Genomic DNA, 18336 nt, shown 5'->3' with positions numbered 1-18336 from the left:
AACATATATTGAAAGACATGCCATTGAGTCATTTTGTTATTACACAACCCATACCTTACCTTTTTTTCATGTCAGAAAGGACCACTCTTAGACAGGTTTCAACTGAGTTTCTCCTACAATGACTACAAGGCTCATTTAAACATGAGGTAAGACTAAGTATCAAAATGGTTAGCAGAAAGCAGCTTGCCGCTCACATTCAATTTGACATATCAGTATAGCAAGGTTTAATATAGAAGGAGAATGTCTTCAATGTAATGTATGCTATCGATATCATTGTCCGCGGGCAACAGAACAATGGTCTAACGCATTTCTTCCTGATTTGATCCTGCAGAAGGGCTACCTGCGTTTATCTCAGTTTGGTTCAAAGAGCAAAGAGAGTCCTAGTGTAGCTTTGACATATTACACATCACCCAGAAATTCCAAATCAAAAAATGCCATCAGAGAGCGTAAGACTGATCTTTGTTGTTCTTAGACACCCCATTTAACAATCTTTTTTTCTTTGTGGTTAAAAAAGTATCTCTCAAAAACCTAGCTTTGCTTCTTTTTGTTAAATGAGGAGTGCTATTTACCACAAAGAGAAGCTCAGGGCGACAACCCTGAGCGACTGTATGAAACATTTTACATAAACTCTGCAGATAATCTAGTGTAGGAGAGAAGAAGCTAAATAGGCTATGACACTAAAATGTGTCAGGTGCTGCAACACACATGAGCGCAGAGATCTATGACACCAAACTCCACACTGGGTAATGAGAAAAATCCACGGAGGCTCGTTAAACAATCCTTAAGAATGAGTAGAAGTACACATGGCGAAGAGTTAAAGCATTCTAGAGTATAAGTAAAACAACTTATATAAATAAGTTGTATAATATATAAGTAAAACAACTTATCAGGCTGAGTGTCATCACCCTGATAAGGCTCTTCTATGAATTTAATGTGAGATAGATAGTTGGATGTGCACATGTCACTCTAGTTTTGTGCTATTTAATAACTGGACATTAGTGAGTATAGTGTGAGGTAGAAATTTAAAGTCAGAACTAAGAAGCACAGCTACTACATTTAATAACATTGGGAGGAGGTCAAATTATTTCATTACCATGGCCTTAATTTTCTAATAAATAAAATTGGAATAATGATATCTTCATCAGTAATTTGGCATGAAAACACATGTGAAATATCAAGGGCAATGTGATTGTGTGATGAGTGGACTATAAATATACTCCCTTTATTATTATACAATAATTGCAGCACACTTTATATAGCAAAATATTGTCTACCAGACAAAAACTAAGATATTTTTGATTAAGGTAGTACTAATGATTCATATATGCATGTGTGTTCATGCCTCTGATAAAAGTCATGTTTAAACTTCTTTTTCATAATTTCCTTTTTCAATAGAAATTCTCTTTATTCTTTTTAACATTAATGCCTCCCTCCATACGCGTGATTTTAGAATATTGATTGGGTATATGCAAACATTTCTTATGATAATTTTTAAGTCATAGGTCAGCTACAGTCATTCTGTTTGGCTAATATCCCATTGTTTACACTCCATGGTGCTACATAAAAAACAAGTGAACTCATCATGGAAAGCATACTATAATGAAAAATAATGAGAGACAATATGTCATACCTAACAGCCATTTCCATTTGAGCGCATGGGCCAGTAAAAAGAGGCTTTTTTTTTCAACCACATAGGAGGTAACATCTAGAAATTTTGGTTCTGGAATGGATGTCATGATTTTTAACTTCTGCAGTCTCATCTGACCACTCTAAACAAAAATGGACCATCTGCTGTGGCTTGTTAGTACATAGCCATCATATTGATCCTTTCCAGACACACATGCTTTCGATTACAGTTCATCCCCAAATTACAAGGGTCTTTCATTGTCTGCATAGTTTTTGTTGCTATGGTTCAACTTTCCTATCAAACTTACTCACCTTTTCATGGTCTAATGACCTTTTCTGGAGAAAACACATTGAGACAACACTTCTGATTAATATGGTATAGTATACAAAATATTTTAACATATTTTTCTGTACCTATATATAAATATATGAAATATGTTTAAGTATTTGCAAATACTAGGAGATTTCTGATGCATTGTATAAGCAGACACTTAATTGTGTAATGCCATCAACCAAAAATAAAGTATCTAGGGATAAACTAATCTCCAAGTTAAGTTTTGTTTACACTCAAGAATGCATTTTTTAAAGGCTAATTTTAGATACATTACAGTCAATTTGGCAACACCTTTAAACCATCCAAGAAAAATTTTAATTCCCAACTAAACAACCTTGCTTAATAAGAAAAACACGATATTGTTAAAAAGTTATTTTTAGTTTCATAAACTACTAAAAACACCTGTGACTCCTCAAATGAAAAAAAATCATGACTTTCACTCATCATTCATATATACTATTCCCTATTAGAAAGAAAAGCAATTTCATTAGCAATTACTGGCCAAAAGCGATTACTGGTAAAAAAAAAAATAAAAATATTATAACAATAGCTAGGATTTATTGAGTTCTTACTCTGCTCCAGACATTGTAACATGTTTTTAATGCGTGTTAACGAATTTGTACCTCAAAACAACCCTATGATTCGGATACTTCATTATCTTGATTTTACAGATAAGGTACATGAGCCACAAAATTAAATACATTTCCTAATTTCACATTGCTTACTGTTGTGCTAATAGTCAGAGACAGAATTCACAATCAGAAAACCAGTCTCCAAAACCCATATTCTTTTCTGCTATACTATCAACTATTATAAATTATATTACAATACCAATAAATAATTATTAACTATTAACAATCACTAATTATTAAATATTAATAATCACTATTAACTATTATTAATAATCACTATTAACTATTAATTTTAAATTATAAGATAAGATATGTCAAAATCAGTTTTATTCTGAGGTCAATTTCTTTTTTGTGCTTTAGCAATAATATGCCAACACCGACACCATAGACATATATCAAAGAAATGTTTTTAATTTCATATTGATTCAAACAAGATTACAACACAATAATAAAGTGATTTACAAACTTTGGTTATTTTCTTAATTACTTTTTAAATTTTTCTGAGCCTTTATGAGGGAAATTTTCTAAAAATATACTGTGCATAATTTGAACATTATCTATTCATTCATGACTAAAACTAAACCCTTTATCCTCAAAACCAGCTCCTTTCTAGACATTTCCCTTTTGTCAATGTTAACAGTTTTTCTGAAACCTCCATTTGTAATCTCGCAGTGAGTTCCCAGAGTGGGAGCACAGTGAAAAGATATGACTTGATTATTTTTAAAAAATCAAAAACCAGTAAATGTTGGTGTGGGTCTGGTGAAAAGGTAATTATATACCACTTATATGCTCATATGCTTATATACTATTGGTGGGAATGTAAATTGATATAACCCATATGGAAACCAATATGGAGATTTCTCAAAGAACTACAAGTATTTCCACCATTCCATCTAGCAATTTCACTACTGGGTATCTACTGAAAGAAAAAGAAATCATTATATCAAAAAGACACGTGCATGTGAATGATTATTGCAGCACAATTCACAATTGCAAGGATGTGGTACCAACCTAAGTGCTGTTCAACCCATGAATGGATTAAAAAAAGAAAATATGGTATGGACTACTACTCAGCCATAAAAAATGAAATAATATCTTTTGCAGAAACTGGGATGGAACTGGAGGCCATCACTCTATGTGAAGTAACTCCAGAATGGAAAACCAAATACTGTATGTTCTCTTAGAAGTGGGAGCTAAGCAATGGGTACAGAAAGGCATACAGAGTGGTATAATGGACATTGGAGACTCAGAAGATGGGAGGGTGGGAGTGGGGTAAGGGATAAAAACTACATATTGGATACAATACACACTACTCACTTGGATGATGAGAGCCCTATAATTTCAGACTTTGCCGCTCTACAATTCATTCATGTAATCGAAAACAACTTGTATCCCTAAAGCTACTGAAATAGAGAAAAATAGAAATAAAAAGGTTATACTGCTATAAAAAATATATTCCTTGAATTAAATACAACAACTTTTTTCTCAATAGATTGGAGGAAAGTGAAAATGTGCCAATATGGATCACTTTTAGAAATGGGAATAGAAGTTTAGGGAAATTACACTAATAGTCTTAATTTGTCTTAGCAAATTTGGAAGCCTAGTTATATATTGAGAGAGATAAAAGTGGATTTGAATTAGTAATTGTAGCAGAAAGAAATAGGTATGAGCAGAATCAGGTAAAATGATTTGATAAGAGTATCGACAGCTCAGATGAGCTCAGAAACCATGGCCAGATAGTGGTGCTAATTATTCTGTCCAGCCATGCGGAGCAGCCTAGTTATTAGGAGAAGAGAGGACATACATGTGCTCTTGGATTACATGCGTAATCCAAGGTTGAAGATTTGTAAGGTAAGAACTTCAAGGGAACAAGGGACCTAGGAATTGAAGGTGCTGACAATAAGTGGTTGAAATTAAGAACTATGAGGCTGATGAATCCCAGGTTCTAGGCTGTGCAAACGGATAAAATTATACTAACAAGTAGGGTTTGGTAGAAAAAAGTCTGGGTTCCTAAATATCATAAAACAAAGCGTAAATATGTGAGATTTGCTATGATGAAAATAGATTCAAAGTAGACATAGTTTGGGGAAATTACAAGACTTGAGGTCTGGTCACAAGAGTCAGCTGAAATGAATTCTGTATTTATCAAAAGGTCAGACATATTCAGCCAGGCGTGGTGGCTCATGCCTGTAATCCCAGCACTTTGCAGGGCCAAGGCAGGTAGATCACTTGAGGTCAGGAGTTTGAGACCAACCTGGCCAGCATGGCAAAACCCCTTCTATACTAAAAATACAAAAATTGACTGGTTTTGTTGGCATGTGCCTGTAATTCCAGCTACTTGGGAGGCTGAAGCAGGAGAATAGCTTGAACCTGGGAGGCAGAGGTTGCAGTGAGCTGAGATCACACCACTGCTCTTCAGCCTGGGTGACAGAAAGAGACTCTGTCAAGAAAAAAAAGAAGAAGAAAGAAAATAAGGAAGGAAGGAAGGAAGGAGAAGAGAAGAGAAGAGAAGAGAAGAGAAGAGAAGAGAAGAGAAGAGAAGAGAGAAGAGAACAGAACAGAAGAGAAGAGAAGAGAGAAGAAATATTCAATTCCGAGTTATTTGTTGGATTCATCACATGGATATTGAGGTTGTCCGAGCTGGTATCAGAACTAACAATGGGAAGAACTTCAGTGAAGCCAATGATAAGTGACCACAAGAACATGGCCAGAATGATATGTGATTATTACAACGGAGACTTTTTACCTGCATGGCAGAGCATGTGGAGGAGAAAGGTTTTGCACATACAAGTGGAAAAGGAAAAGTCTAGGTTTATAGGAGAATATTAATGCTGACCTCTTGTTCCAATGGCATAAAATATACAGGAGCAAATAGTTTCACTTCAGGAGGGTGGCATCCTTGGGTAAGAACCTGATTTCAGTGAAGGACAGTTGTTAAAGGGAGCAGCCTTTGTAAAGGCTACAGTTGTAGAATTGTTCTTTTAGTTCTAATGCAACACGGATTTAACAACTGCAATAGAGAATTTTGTGAAATAATTTTGGGAAGAAAATGTGAAAATTAGTGAAGACAAGTAGTTGTGTAAATACCTACCAGCCTGGATGGTTGTATTAGTTTGTTTTCACGCTGCTGACAAAGACATACTGAGTGGGCAATTTACAAAAGAAAGAAGTTTATTCGATGCAGAGGATGTAGAGTTCCAGGTGGCTGGGGAGGCCTCACAATCATGGCAGAAGGTGAAAGGCACCCAGGAGCAAGTCACATCTTAATCGATGGTAGGAGGGATAAAGAAAATTTGTGCCGGGGAACTTCTCTTTTTAAAGCCATCAGATCTCGTGAGACTCAATGACTATCACGAGAACAGTGCAGGGAAGACCCACCCCCATAATTCAATCACCTCGCACCAGGTTCCTCCCATGACACGTGGGAATTGTGAGTTATAATTCAAGATGAGATTTGGGTGAGGACACAGCCAAACCATATCAATGGTCTTGCATTTTAGTAGTGGCAAAAGAAGTGAGGAGGTCTATATTTGATCTAAAATTCTGCAATAAATTTTTACTTGATTGTTCAACACGTAGATCTCAAGCAGTTATGAATCTACACTGTTTAGTGTCTGATTCACTCAGTTTGGTTTCTAATTACTGAATTGTATTGATGCAGTAATACAAAGGTGTAAACATACATTTGCCAATATGTATGCTTACATCTTTAAACTAATAGATCACAATAATTCTGTAGTTCATGTTCATGATTAATTTTATCCAATTAAATCTTGTGTATTCAATTGAATGCTGGTTAGTATTTTTCATTAAACTTCTAATAAAAATTCACAAATTCTTGTACTTTTTAAAGTGCATTTCAAAAATGGTAAACATTGCCCTTCACTTAACTGTTATGACTTCCATGTTTCTTTTTCTTTTTTGAGATGGAGTCTCGCTGTGTCGCCCAGGCTGGAGTGCAGTGGCGCGATCTCGGCTCTCTGCAAGCTCCGCCTCCTGGGTTCTCGCCATTCTCCTGCCTCAGCCTCCCGAGTAGCTGGGACTACAGGCGCCGCCACGCCCGGCTAATTTTTTTTGTTTGTTTGTTTAGTAGAGATGGGGTTTCACCGTGTTAGCCAGGATGGTCTCAATCTCCTGACCTCAAGTGATCCGCCCGCCTCGGCTTCCCAGAGCATTTTTGTTTTTATTAAAAGAATAAAAGGTCTTATCCAAAATCAAATATCATAGTCATTAAGCACGGGTGTATCTTTCTAACGTTCCCTAAATTCTGAATGTTAATCACGTGATAGGGAAAAATGACCAAAATGCTCAATTTCTACAGTCATGTCACCTATAATGTGAAGTCAATCCTGTGTGTTGTATCTCAGTAAATACATATCCGAGAAGTTACAAAGCACACGGGTTTATCAACTCTGTTTTCTCTGAGCCTGATCTTTGTTCTGACTTTTATTCTATAAGGGTGTAAATAAAACTTTTTAACACAACAGGAGTCACCCCAAACCCATCTTCCTGTATCAGTCCGTAAGAAGGGAATATGAAAATAGATTTAAACAAATCTAGCACATCAAGAAAAAAATAGATTTTTTTCTAATAATTTATTATAATATTTTTAAACATATAGCAATGTTAAAAGAATTTACGGTGAACAGCCATTACCTAGATTTCAAAATTAACTTTTTTGTATAAATGCTTTATCAAATAGCCTTTATTCTATCCAGTTACTAGCACATCTTATTTTTGGTGCACTTCAAAGTTGTAGACATCACTAAACTTTCCCTTACATATCTCAGCATGTGCATAATTAACTAAAGCTACTTGGCTCAAGTGCTTTCTTGGCCCATATTAAAGCTGCTTGTGAGCCAAAGACATGGTGTGTGTGTGTGTGAGCGTGTGCGCATATCACAAAAGCGCTTTATAAATACCTAGTGCTGTGCTTGACACCCTACCTATGAGCTTATATGTATCACATGTATAAAACAGCTTCAGTTCCCAATCCTAACAATTAATCTAAACAGAGCATTTAGTTATTGAGGTTTTGGAAACCTTTCTTAAAACACTTCAACTTATTTTTGATGCCATACATATGGATTCGTATTTTAGTCTGATTTTATAATTAAAGACTATCTGCTTTACGCAGTATGTTCTCATACGTTTTTGTTTCTGGTGGTGTATTTTATTTCAGATTGTTTTATTCCCCCTAAATTACATAGCACCTTAAGACAGCATATTTCTTGCTGGCGTATTAAGACAAAGGCTAAATGCACTGACCTTATTAGACATGACTTAATATTGTGTGAGTACAGTCCCTCATCCTGTGACAGAAAATGATTTATTTTTTCCAATCAAGGTTGTATTTAATTTCAAAATCCATTAATGATCTTATTAATCAAAGTGTTACTATTTTGAATAATTTATGTAATAATGCAATGGCACAAGGAGAATAAAATGGCAAGTCTTGTATTTGTCAGGTGCACTGACTGAAGTTGTTCTGAGGCCAAATTTTGTAAGTTGAGTCATATTCAAATTATTGGATGACTAGTTATAAAATCACTGACCAATTAGAATAAGCTTCAGCTTATAAAACTCTCACAGAGTCAGTCCTTTACCGTTTTATGTCCTGGATGATAAACAGGTCTGGGTTACTCTGGGGATGCAGCAGAGCTGCAAGGATGTCAGGAGACCCCCCAGGTTCTGAGCATGCTACAACCTGACAAATATGACAGCATCCAACATTTAAGCAACTGCTCCAGCTCTCCTGGTGTGTATGGCCTGAATGTTAGGCCCACTGTTTAGATGCAAATCTAAATAGGATACTTTGTACTGGAAATATCCTTTCATTCGAGTTCAAGAGCATTGCCAAAGAAAAAGTTGTCTTCTCACTATTTTTAATTATGTGCTGGACTTTTGCGTTTTTAAAATGTCATTGCACATTCTGCTGTCAGGGACACTGATCTTTCCTTTAGAGCAGGAAATGTGAAATAAGTTAGCCAAATTACTAAATGTTGAAATCAAGATAGATCAGTGAGGAGAGACAAAGTAATTAGAGGATGAAAGGAAAATAGATGAAGGAAGGTCAGTTAATCGTGGTATTGCTTGTTATAATCTTCGTATTTTCTATTGCAATCAATTAAAAATAAGGAGCAGCTCATTAAAGGAAACAGAAGGCATAGGGATTATCTCAGCAAAACACAAGTACACTAAAGTGGTATTCTCTAGAAAGGAGAATTTTCAACTCTTCATATGCCATAATGTTTACTAACGAGAAGTTTTCTTTCGTGATAGCTCCAGCTAATAGCACCAAATAAGCTCAGATTTGTTTCACTGCCCTTTGGGGGGTAAATTCTTTATGCATATGTGCGTGTGTGTGTGTGTGTGTGTGTGTGTATAAAATCCAAATTGTACAAACACAAAAAATGCACAAATAATTAACTATTCTAGTGTTATTTGAATAATTAACTATTACATATTTCAAACTTTGTGGAGTTCAGATGGCTTCTGAAATACTGAAAACTAAAAAAAAACCAAAAAATTCCAATCACATCAGCAAAAAAATAAAACATAATAATAAACAAATACTAAAAATTGTCACCTAAGAATATCAAATTGAAAAGATTGTTTTAGGAAAATCAAACAAATTATACATATTCTAGTATATATATGTATGTATACATATGTGCAGTAGAGATCAAAGGAAATACAAATGATTATGATTTTACTAAAGATAAAGATACACAGAGGAAGAGTGCGACTCCCGGGGAGCGAATGTTGGCAGGAGCAGATCCTGGAGGTACTAACGTGCAGAAGGAGGTGCCTCTACTGAATCTATGAAGTCTTTTTTCGTCAGACCTGACTACAGTTCTATCTCTCCTACGCCTATGTACACACTATCTGCACTTTTCCTTTCAAAATAACTTACTGGAGCCATTTGATGTACTAGATTGTTAAGATAAGAAGAAAATAAACTTTAAGAATAAATTTCAGAGGTCAGGTTTTAAAATGGTAGAGACAGACCTGTATGAAGGTAAGCTTAGGATATACAACTATTATATATCTCCATTTCCAAAAATCTTCTAAGAGTCAACCACACAGGATTTAAACCACAAATATTAGAGTAGTCTCTATTTTAGAGATGTGGGGTGGAAGTAGTTTCTGTTTGAGAGATGAAACTTGGGGATGAGTACAGATTCAAAAAAAAATGTGCTAAGAATTATGGGATGAGTTTCACAGCGAGCCCTGCTGCCTGAATGCTGATAGATTAAGAAATAAGACAAATGGGAAATAGCCCGGAGAAAAACTAGGTGAGAGAGATCTCAGTGATGGGAAATATACCTTTACTTCTTCAGAACTTCTGTCTCCTGCATCCATCTCAGAACTGTGTATAAAACTTCAGATTCTCTTAACTGTGTCCTAGGCAGCCACTCAACCCGTCAGCTGGAATTGGCACAGGAGTTGAACTATATTTGCGAACTCTGGTCTGGGTAAATATGTAGAGGTTAAGAGCAGCACATGGTGGCAAGAGTGATGGACTATATTAATGTGAATCTTATTTCAAATATTCATTATTTAAATAATTGTATATTATAATAATGCAATTAATGTAATGAGAAATTGCCTAGGCCAAGGAAAAATAAACTTCATTGACTCTATAAGAATATAACTATCTAAAATATATGTAATGTGATATAGTCACTTGTGGAGACAGCATCAGTAAGATTGCATAATCATTTTTATTTACGTCACAATTTATTCTTATTAATAAAGTATCATATTTACATTACCTCAGAAAAACATAAGTCTACTACAGTGATGTTATTCAGAAAGGAGAGTGTTCAACTCTTCATGTGCCATAAGGTTTACACATAAGCAGCTTTGTTTCATAATCTGTTTAGCTAATAGCACCAATTAAACTCTGTTTAATTGATGAATTATCTGAACCCTCTAGCCTGTCTGCCAGAAGCAAATTTTAATATTCACTAGAAGGGATTAATAGCATTAAGAGCCTCAACCTAGTTCTATATCGTTTAATATATGATGTGTGGTACAAATATGCAAATACATACAAGAAGATAATACATAGCATAAACAATAAAAACCCCAGAAAATATAAAAAGTAACACAAGGAATGAACATAACTAAGTTACAAAACATAGATTTAAAAACAAACAGAAATCAACAGAAGTAAAAGGCAAAATAGAGAAATTTGTCAGAGAACTAGAAATTGTAAAGACAATTTTAGAGCAATTAATATGCAGTAACAAGTTAAAGAAATCACAGTAAGAGTTTAATGGCAGAAAAGACACAATACAAGAAATTATTATCAAACTACAAGATAGATTCAAATAAAATATGTAGATAGAAACTTAGCATAACAACAAAAAGAGCAAATTTTAAAAGATGTAAAAGACATATAGGATTGCATGACAAAGTCTAACATAAGTGTAACTGGAGTGTTAGAAAGGAAAGAAAAAGGCAGAAGCTTCTAGAATAAGAAGAGTGTACCATAAATATATACATGTACATGAACTACGTACCCATAGAAATTAAAAATGTAAAATAAAGAAGTCATACCTTCAAATGAACAACAGTATGTTTAACAGCTGAAATTCCAACCAAAGAATTGGAAGGGGCCATGCACAGTGGCTCACGCCTGTAATCCCAGCCCTTTGGGAGGCCGAGGCAGGCGGATCACTTGAGATCAGGAGTTTGAGACCAGCCTGGCCAACATGATGAAATTCCCATTCCTATTAAAAACATAAAAAATTAGCTGGGCCTGGTGGTGCATGCCTATAATCCCAGCTATTCAGGAGGCTAGGGCAGGAGAATGGCTTGAACCCGGGAAGTGGAGGTTGCAGTGAGCCGAGATCGCACCATTGCACTCCAGCCTGGGTGACAAGAGCAACTCCTCAAAAAAACAAAACAAAACAAAACCAAAGAATTGGAAGCTAGAAAACTAGGGAATGGCTATCTTTACACTGTTAAAATAAAATAACTATCAACCTCGAATTTTATACTCACAAATACTGCAAGAATAAAGGGGGATGAAATGATCATTTTAGACCAGAAAAGAAAAGCTTAAAGAATTTGTCACCAGTAGAAACATAACAAAAGACATGCTGGAAGATACTCTTCAGGAAGAAGATGATTATGCAGATGCTTTGCTAACATTTTCTAGTTTATAGGTGGTTTAGTATCTTATATATAGTGTGTGTGTGTGTGTATCTATATCTCTACGCACAAAGCTCACTTAATTGAACTTAGTATGTTTTTTTCTGGGTGCTTTGATGATCTGGGTAACTGAAATGTAACTAGATTTACAGTAGTGCTAACATTATTTTGTGGTTCATCTTTGTTTTTAGCTATTCAATTTAACTTGGGGGAAAAGGCAAAGTTTCAAGTGTTTTGGTTCAGCCTGAACTGAAATGGTTTTAAGGAAGTGGTGTGGCTGATCCTCAACGATTGGGGGAATGTGTTCAATTACAGCATTTAGGCAACTAAAGTGATTCCCATCTAAATGAACACCCATTCATTTATTTAACATATGTTTTATTGACTACCGCCCATTACATTGGTTGTTTTAAATAACATAGATACACTAATAAATAGAAAATGGCCAGGTGCAGTGGCTCACGCCTGTAATCTCAGCACTTTGGGAGGCTGAGGCGGGCAGATCACGAGGTCAGGAGATCGAAACCATCCTGGCTAACGCGGTGAAACCCCATCTCTACTAAAAACACAAAAAATTGGCTAGGCATGGTGGCGGGTGCTTGTAGTCCCAGCTACTCGGGAGGCTGAGGCAAGAGAATGGCGTGAACCCGCAGGTGGAGTTGCAGTGAGCCAGATCGCACCACTGCACTCTAGCCTGGGCAACAGAGTGAGACTCAGTCTCAAAAATAAATAAATAAATAAATAAATAAATAAATAAAAATACATAGACAGAAAATAACCCCTGTCTTTATGAAGGTCAAATTCTCTTTGAGGAAACACATAAACTTACAATATTTCTAACAAATAATATCGTAAACTAGGATGATAAGTTTTACAGAGAGATGAAACAGAAAAGGGAGTTAGGAGATGTGGGCATGTGTGTGGAGTTGTGATTTAATAAGCATATTTGGAGAAGACCTCGATGAGAATGTGACATGCATCAGAAACTTAAAGAAGAGAGAACAGACCATAAAATATAAGGGTGACTTCACTTAGAAGAATGGTCTCCAATTCCATCCAGGTTGAATGGGAAACCAAACATTGTTATATTCTTTCTCATAACTGGGAGCTAAATTATGAGGAAACAAAGGCATAAGAATGACACAATGGACTTTGGGAACTTGGGGGAAAGGGCGGGAGGAGGATGAGGAATAAAAGACCACACAATGGGCACAGTCTACACTACTGAGGGTGATAGGTGCATCACAATATCAGAAATCACCACTAAAGGCCAGGTGCGGTGGCTCATGCCTGTAATCCCAGCACTGTGGGAGGACAAGGCAGGTGAATCATTTGAGGTCAGGAGTTCGAGACTAGACTGACCAAGATGGTGAAATCCCATTTTTGCTAAAATACAAAAATTAGCCGAGCATGGTGGCAGGTACCTGTAATCTCAGCTACTTGGGAGGCTGAGGCAAGAGAATCGCTTAAACCCAAGAGGTGGAGGTTGTAGTGAGACCAAGATCATGCCACTGCACTCCAGCCTGGGCAACAGAGCGAGACTCCCTCTTGGAAAAAAGAAAAAAGAAAAAAAAAAGCACCACTAAAAAACTTATTCATGTAACCAAACACTGCCTGGTCCCCAAAAACCTACCAAAATCATAATAAAAAAAGAAGATATAAGGAGAGTGGGTTCCAGGGAAAATGGTTCTGTAAGCCCTTATAAAGATTTGGCTTTAACCTTTCAGAAAGTCAGAAGCAATTGTAAAATTTTGAACAAAAAAGTGACAAGGTGACTTTCATTTAGAAAAGCTGTGTTGAGAACAGACTGACAAAGTAGAGACTAGGGGAAGAATCAATGGCAACAGTTGGAAAATGATGTCCATGTGAGACATGATGGTTCTTTAACTGGGCAGGCGGCTCTAGAAGAGGGGATAAATGGTAGGATCTGGGATACATTTTGAAGGCAGAGATGGCAGGATTTGCTGGTGTATTGATATCAAGGAGGCCTTCCAAGGTTTTTGGTCTGAGCCACTGAAGAATAAAGATGCTATCCACCGATTAAGGTTGGTGTTCAGAAGAGCAGTTTGGGAGGACAGTTTTAATGTTTTCTAGTGTTATTGCAAATAATAATACAATTTCCTTCAAATAATTTCCTGTGCAAAATTTAAGAGTATTGTGGGAATGACCATTTAGATTACTTATAAGAAGTGATTTATTATTTTCATTTCCTCAAAGTATTTTAAGTCATATTTAACATCAACTAATCTCTTGAGCTTCAGTTTTCTCATTGGTAGAAAGTAAATGCTTCCATGAGAATGAAATGAAAGAAAAAAATGTACTTAAGGTATTTGGCACATAGTAGGCATACTTTCTCCCCTTTCCTTTATAGCTCTGTAACATTTAAGAACACACTTTTTGTGGCATATTGTTCAATTCATCCTGAGAAATGTCCAAGAGAGGCATAATGAAAATGGTGAAGACATGTTACAAAAGAGCTAAACTTTAAAACTACAGAATAAAAAAGATAAAATGATATATAGATATTGTTGAATTCGGCAAGATATTCCAAACCTGGGTGGTATTATTATGAATTACAGGAGATATACGCTCCCATAATTTGGACTGCAATGTATACAACGATGACTGAAAAGCAGAATTTCAAATAAGAGTTTGATAAATATGCTGTCAGTGTAGTATAATTATTTTATAAATTATTGGTTATGGAATGTTTAATAGGCACCAAGCTTTGTCCTAAGCACTTTTACAGCTTCTTTTCATTTATTCCTTCTAACATACCTACAAAATACAATTTCTTCCATTTTTATAAATAAGAAATAACCGAGAGAGGCTCCATAGTGTATAATATAGCCAATAAGTGCTAGAGCAGGGATTTAAAACTATCTTGAGCCCATGCAATAGGCTATTAAAATATAGTGCACTGGAAGCAGGAGGAAAAATCCTGTATGAAAGTTCAGAATGTAGAATTTAAAGACTGAGAATGATAAAATAGTGGCAGTGCAAGAGACTTTAAAACTTGGATGCATTTGAAAATGTTTTCAACAATGAGCATGTTTTAATTTGAATAACCAGAAAAAAGGTATAAAAATACAATTTGATAACCAAATAATACAATTAACTATCTAGCCTTCTAACTTATGAACTGAAGCCTTGAAAAATCCTAAGACAATTGTCCGGGCATGTTCCAAACATTAAGCACCCGATTCTTTTAATCCTTCACTGTGTTTCTCAGCAGCCCAAATATCCTTTGATCAAGATCTTCCCTGCTTCGATTTGTGTTGGCCCTGAAGTAACCTCTTTGACTGGGGCTCCTTTCAGAGTATTTAGAAGCCCTTTTCTTAAGATGCTTTTCACCTTCCCTGCTCAGTTCATTTCTTTCAGGACTGTTATTCTCTTACATGACTTTCACGGCATATTGAACCTGGACTTTATCCCATCTCCCTGCTCTTTCATTTTGGTGCAAACAGTTCTCTCTGCCATTGCTTTATTTCCCATCCTTCTCTTTACACACTATAGCTTTTTTTTCCAGGCCTAAACATTTTTTGAATTCTAGAAACAGTCTGCACAACCTGCTAAATAAAATAAGCTTTAAATAAAACATTTTCTGCACCCTGGCCTTTAAAGCAGTTAGCCTGACTAATCTTGTGAACAAAACAAACCTTTCTACAGGGTAATCTCTCAGGCTGAGTGATTTCAAACTGAAATACAAAAATGTTAGGTTATTTTATTGTATCAACGATTTCTCTGACTACACATTCAGAAATATAGGCATATTTCTTATCTATAAAATATGCAAATATATCATAGAATTTCGGTGTTGGAAGAAGCCCTGAATATTATCCTGTTGAAGCTTAATCACCCAACTAATGTCGGATCACTTCAGCACTTCCCTCACTGAGCAAAGTTTTGCCAGTGCTTGGAGAACTCTAGTAAACACCAAGCAGGAGAGATTGTTGCCATTCAGCCTGTTGGCTGTTCATTTTCCGTTGTCATAGTAAAACCCGTCTCCCTGCATAGTCCCTACAGATTTTAGCTATTTATTTTTAGTACTTCTCCCTGATTTTTTTATTTTTTATTTTTTTTTTAAGACAGAGTTTCGTTCTTGTTGCCCAGGCTAGAGTGCAATGGCCCACCTCAGCTCACTGCAACCTCCGCCTCTTGGGTTCAAGTGATTCTCCTGCCTCAGCCTCCCGAGTAGCTGGGATTACAGCCACCACCACTACGCCTGGCTAATTTTTTGTATTTTTCGTAGAGACGGGGTTTCACCATGTTGGCCGGGCTGGTCTCGAACTCCGGACCTCAGGTGATCCACCCACCTTGGTCTCCCAACGTGCTGGGATTACAGACACACGCCACTGCGCCCAGCCCTCCCTGTGTTTTTACCTGGTAAATCTAAACCCTCCTCTGAGTAAGGCCTTTAAATATTATTAAGAACAGCTATTACATTTTTCCATTAGGCTTCTCTTTTCAATATCTGCCCCTGTTTGTTCTCTTTGAGGTCACTTTTAAAATCAGTGAAAGAAAATTTTTATTTAAAACTAACAAATGCCTCATATCTCATTGTAACTTTGTGTCTACTATAAGGGCAAATACAAATTAAAAATAAGGGACTTAATCCTCTCTGTTGAAAAGAAAATAAGAGATTTCCCTTACTCCCGTTTCCTTATTTACCTTAGAAAACTTGTAAGTGCTTTTCTCAGTCTCTTTGAAATGTACGTAAATCAACAGCTTGGGAAGGTTTTCTCAAGGACTGGCATCACAACTCTTTGAAATGTAATCATCAAGGAAGATAGAGGCTCTACCTCCCAGTTACCTGGGATGATAGGAGCCTAACTTTCGCTGGCAAACATACCTCTGCTCATAAAGATAGGAGACATTTAGTTTTCATTTAAAGGCAATTAGCAGACACAGGTGACTACTCAATTACGAAGTGCATTTAGAATGAATTATGTGTGACAGTGGTGTAGTGTTCTCGTACTTGAGGACTAGTTTATTTTGAGAACTTGTGTGTTACCAGTTGTGTTTGCTTGGCTATATAAACAGCTAAGATTTTTTCGTGTCTTGGCTATCTCTTTAGTGGATTGTCAGTGATATGCATCACATTGCTGTTTAATGTTTATTCAATAACAAAACCCCTGATTTTCTTCTAGTGTTATAGAGAGTTTTTCTGCGGGAGCAGCAGATTTCATTTTTAGATATATTTTCCCAACACTGCCACATGAAATCTCATATAACTATTTAATTGAGTAGATACAGAATTTTATTTACAAATATGATCACTTAATCAGAGCCCATTACTTGTGATAGTTGGCAAAGGGAAGGAAAGTGCAGATTATGTTTCAAATTTACTTTCAAAATCAACCTGATGGCATATTCTGAAAGCATTTCAGAATTAGCTGAGGTTATTGCAGAATCATTAGTTATGATTTCTGCCAACTCACTGGGGACATAAAAATGTCCTGAAAATTACAGATAAAAATGTAGATGTATATTTATTTCCAAATAGTTTTAAATCGAGTTTATAAATTATATACTGATAACTCTAATATTAAATTCCCTGATATTCTAGAACAAAAACAGTAGCCAATCATTTAATTTGCAAAGAATTTGTAAAGAACCTGTTTTGTAGAGAACTTTATTAGACTGATGGAATGCAAATCCACAAGGCAAGGGAATAGGGTATATGAAGTGGAATTATACATCTACCTTTACATTCTTTTCAGCAGAGTTGAGAACAAGTTACAACTTATCTTAATTGTTTAGTGGACATCCATTCAACAAGCAGATTTTTTAAAATTTATTTTATATTTCATTAGGTTTTGGGGGAACAGGTGGTGTTTGCTTACATGAATAAGTTCTTCAGTGGTGATGTCTGAGATTTCAGAGCATCCATCACCTAAGCTGTACCCATTGTGTAGTCTTTATCCCTCAGCCCACTTCCACCCTTTCCCCTGAGTCCCCAACGTCCATTGTATCATTCTTATGCCTTTGTATCCTCCTAGCTTAGTGGTCACAAAATATCATTTAGTATCTCAATTAATGACTTGCAAGTCTGAATGGATATGGATGCTCATTAACTTTGCACCTAGAAAAAGAATAAAACAGTAGAAGTCATTTATTCATTTATTCATTCAGTACGTTTTAATCGGTCATGTGCTTTATGCCAGATGCTGTAATAAATGACAGAAATTAGGCGAGGAAAGACATTCCAGCTGTTAAGAATGTAAAATTATCAGGGAAAATATAATCAAATATATGCTTAATAATAATTGTAGTCGAAGAAGAAGAAAGAGGAGGAGGAGGAGGAGAGGAGGGGGAGGAAGAGTGGGTGTGTTCTGGGAGGATGCAAGGGGGAAGGAATACTCTGGGAAATGAGAAAAGCTTCCCTTAAAAAGTTACTTGTGAAGTGACAGTGAAGGAGAGTAGAGGTGGGCCGGCTGAGAAGAGCAGGTAATATGGTAAATCAAGCAGAGACAAGAGCACCAAGGCCCTGAAAAAAAACGAGGTTAGTATGTTTGAAGACTTCCAAGAAGGTTAGAGAAACTGGAGGCTTAACGGGTGAGGTGTACCTCTTTGTTG

This window comes from Mandrillus leucophaeus, unplaced genomic scaffold, assembly GCF_000951045.1.
Source record: "Mandrillus leucophaeus isolate KB7577 unplaced genomic scaffold, Mleu.le_1.0 Scaffold1044, whole genome shotgun sequence".
In the NCBI taxonomy this organism is placed as follows: domain Eukaryota; kingdom Metazoa; phylum Chordata; class Mammalia; order Primates; family Cercopithecidae; genus Mandrillus; species Mandrillus leucophaeus.
This window is presented reverse-complemented; position numbering follows the sequence as displayed.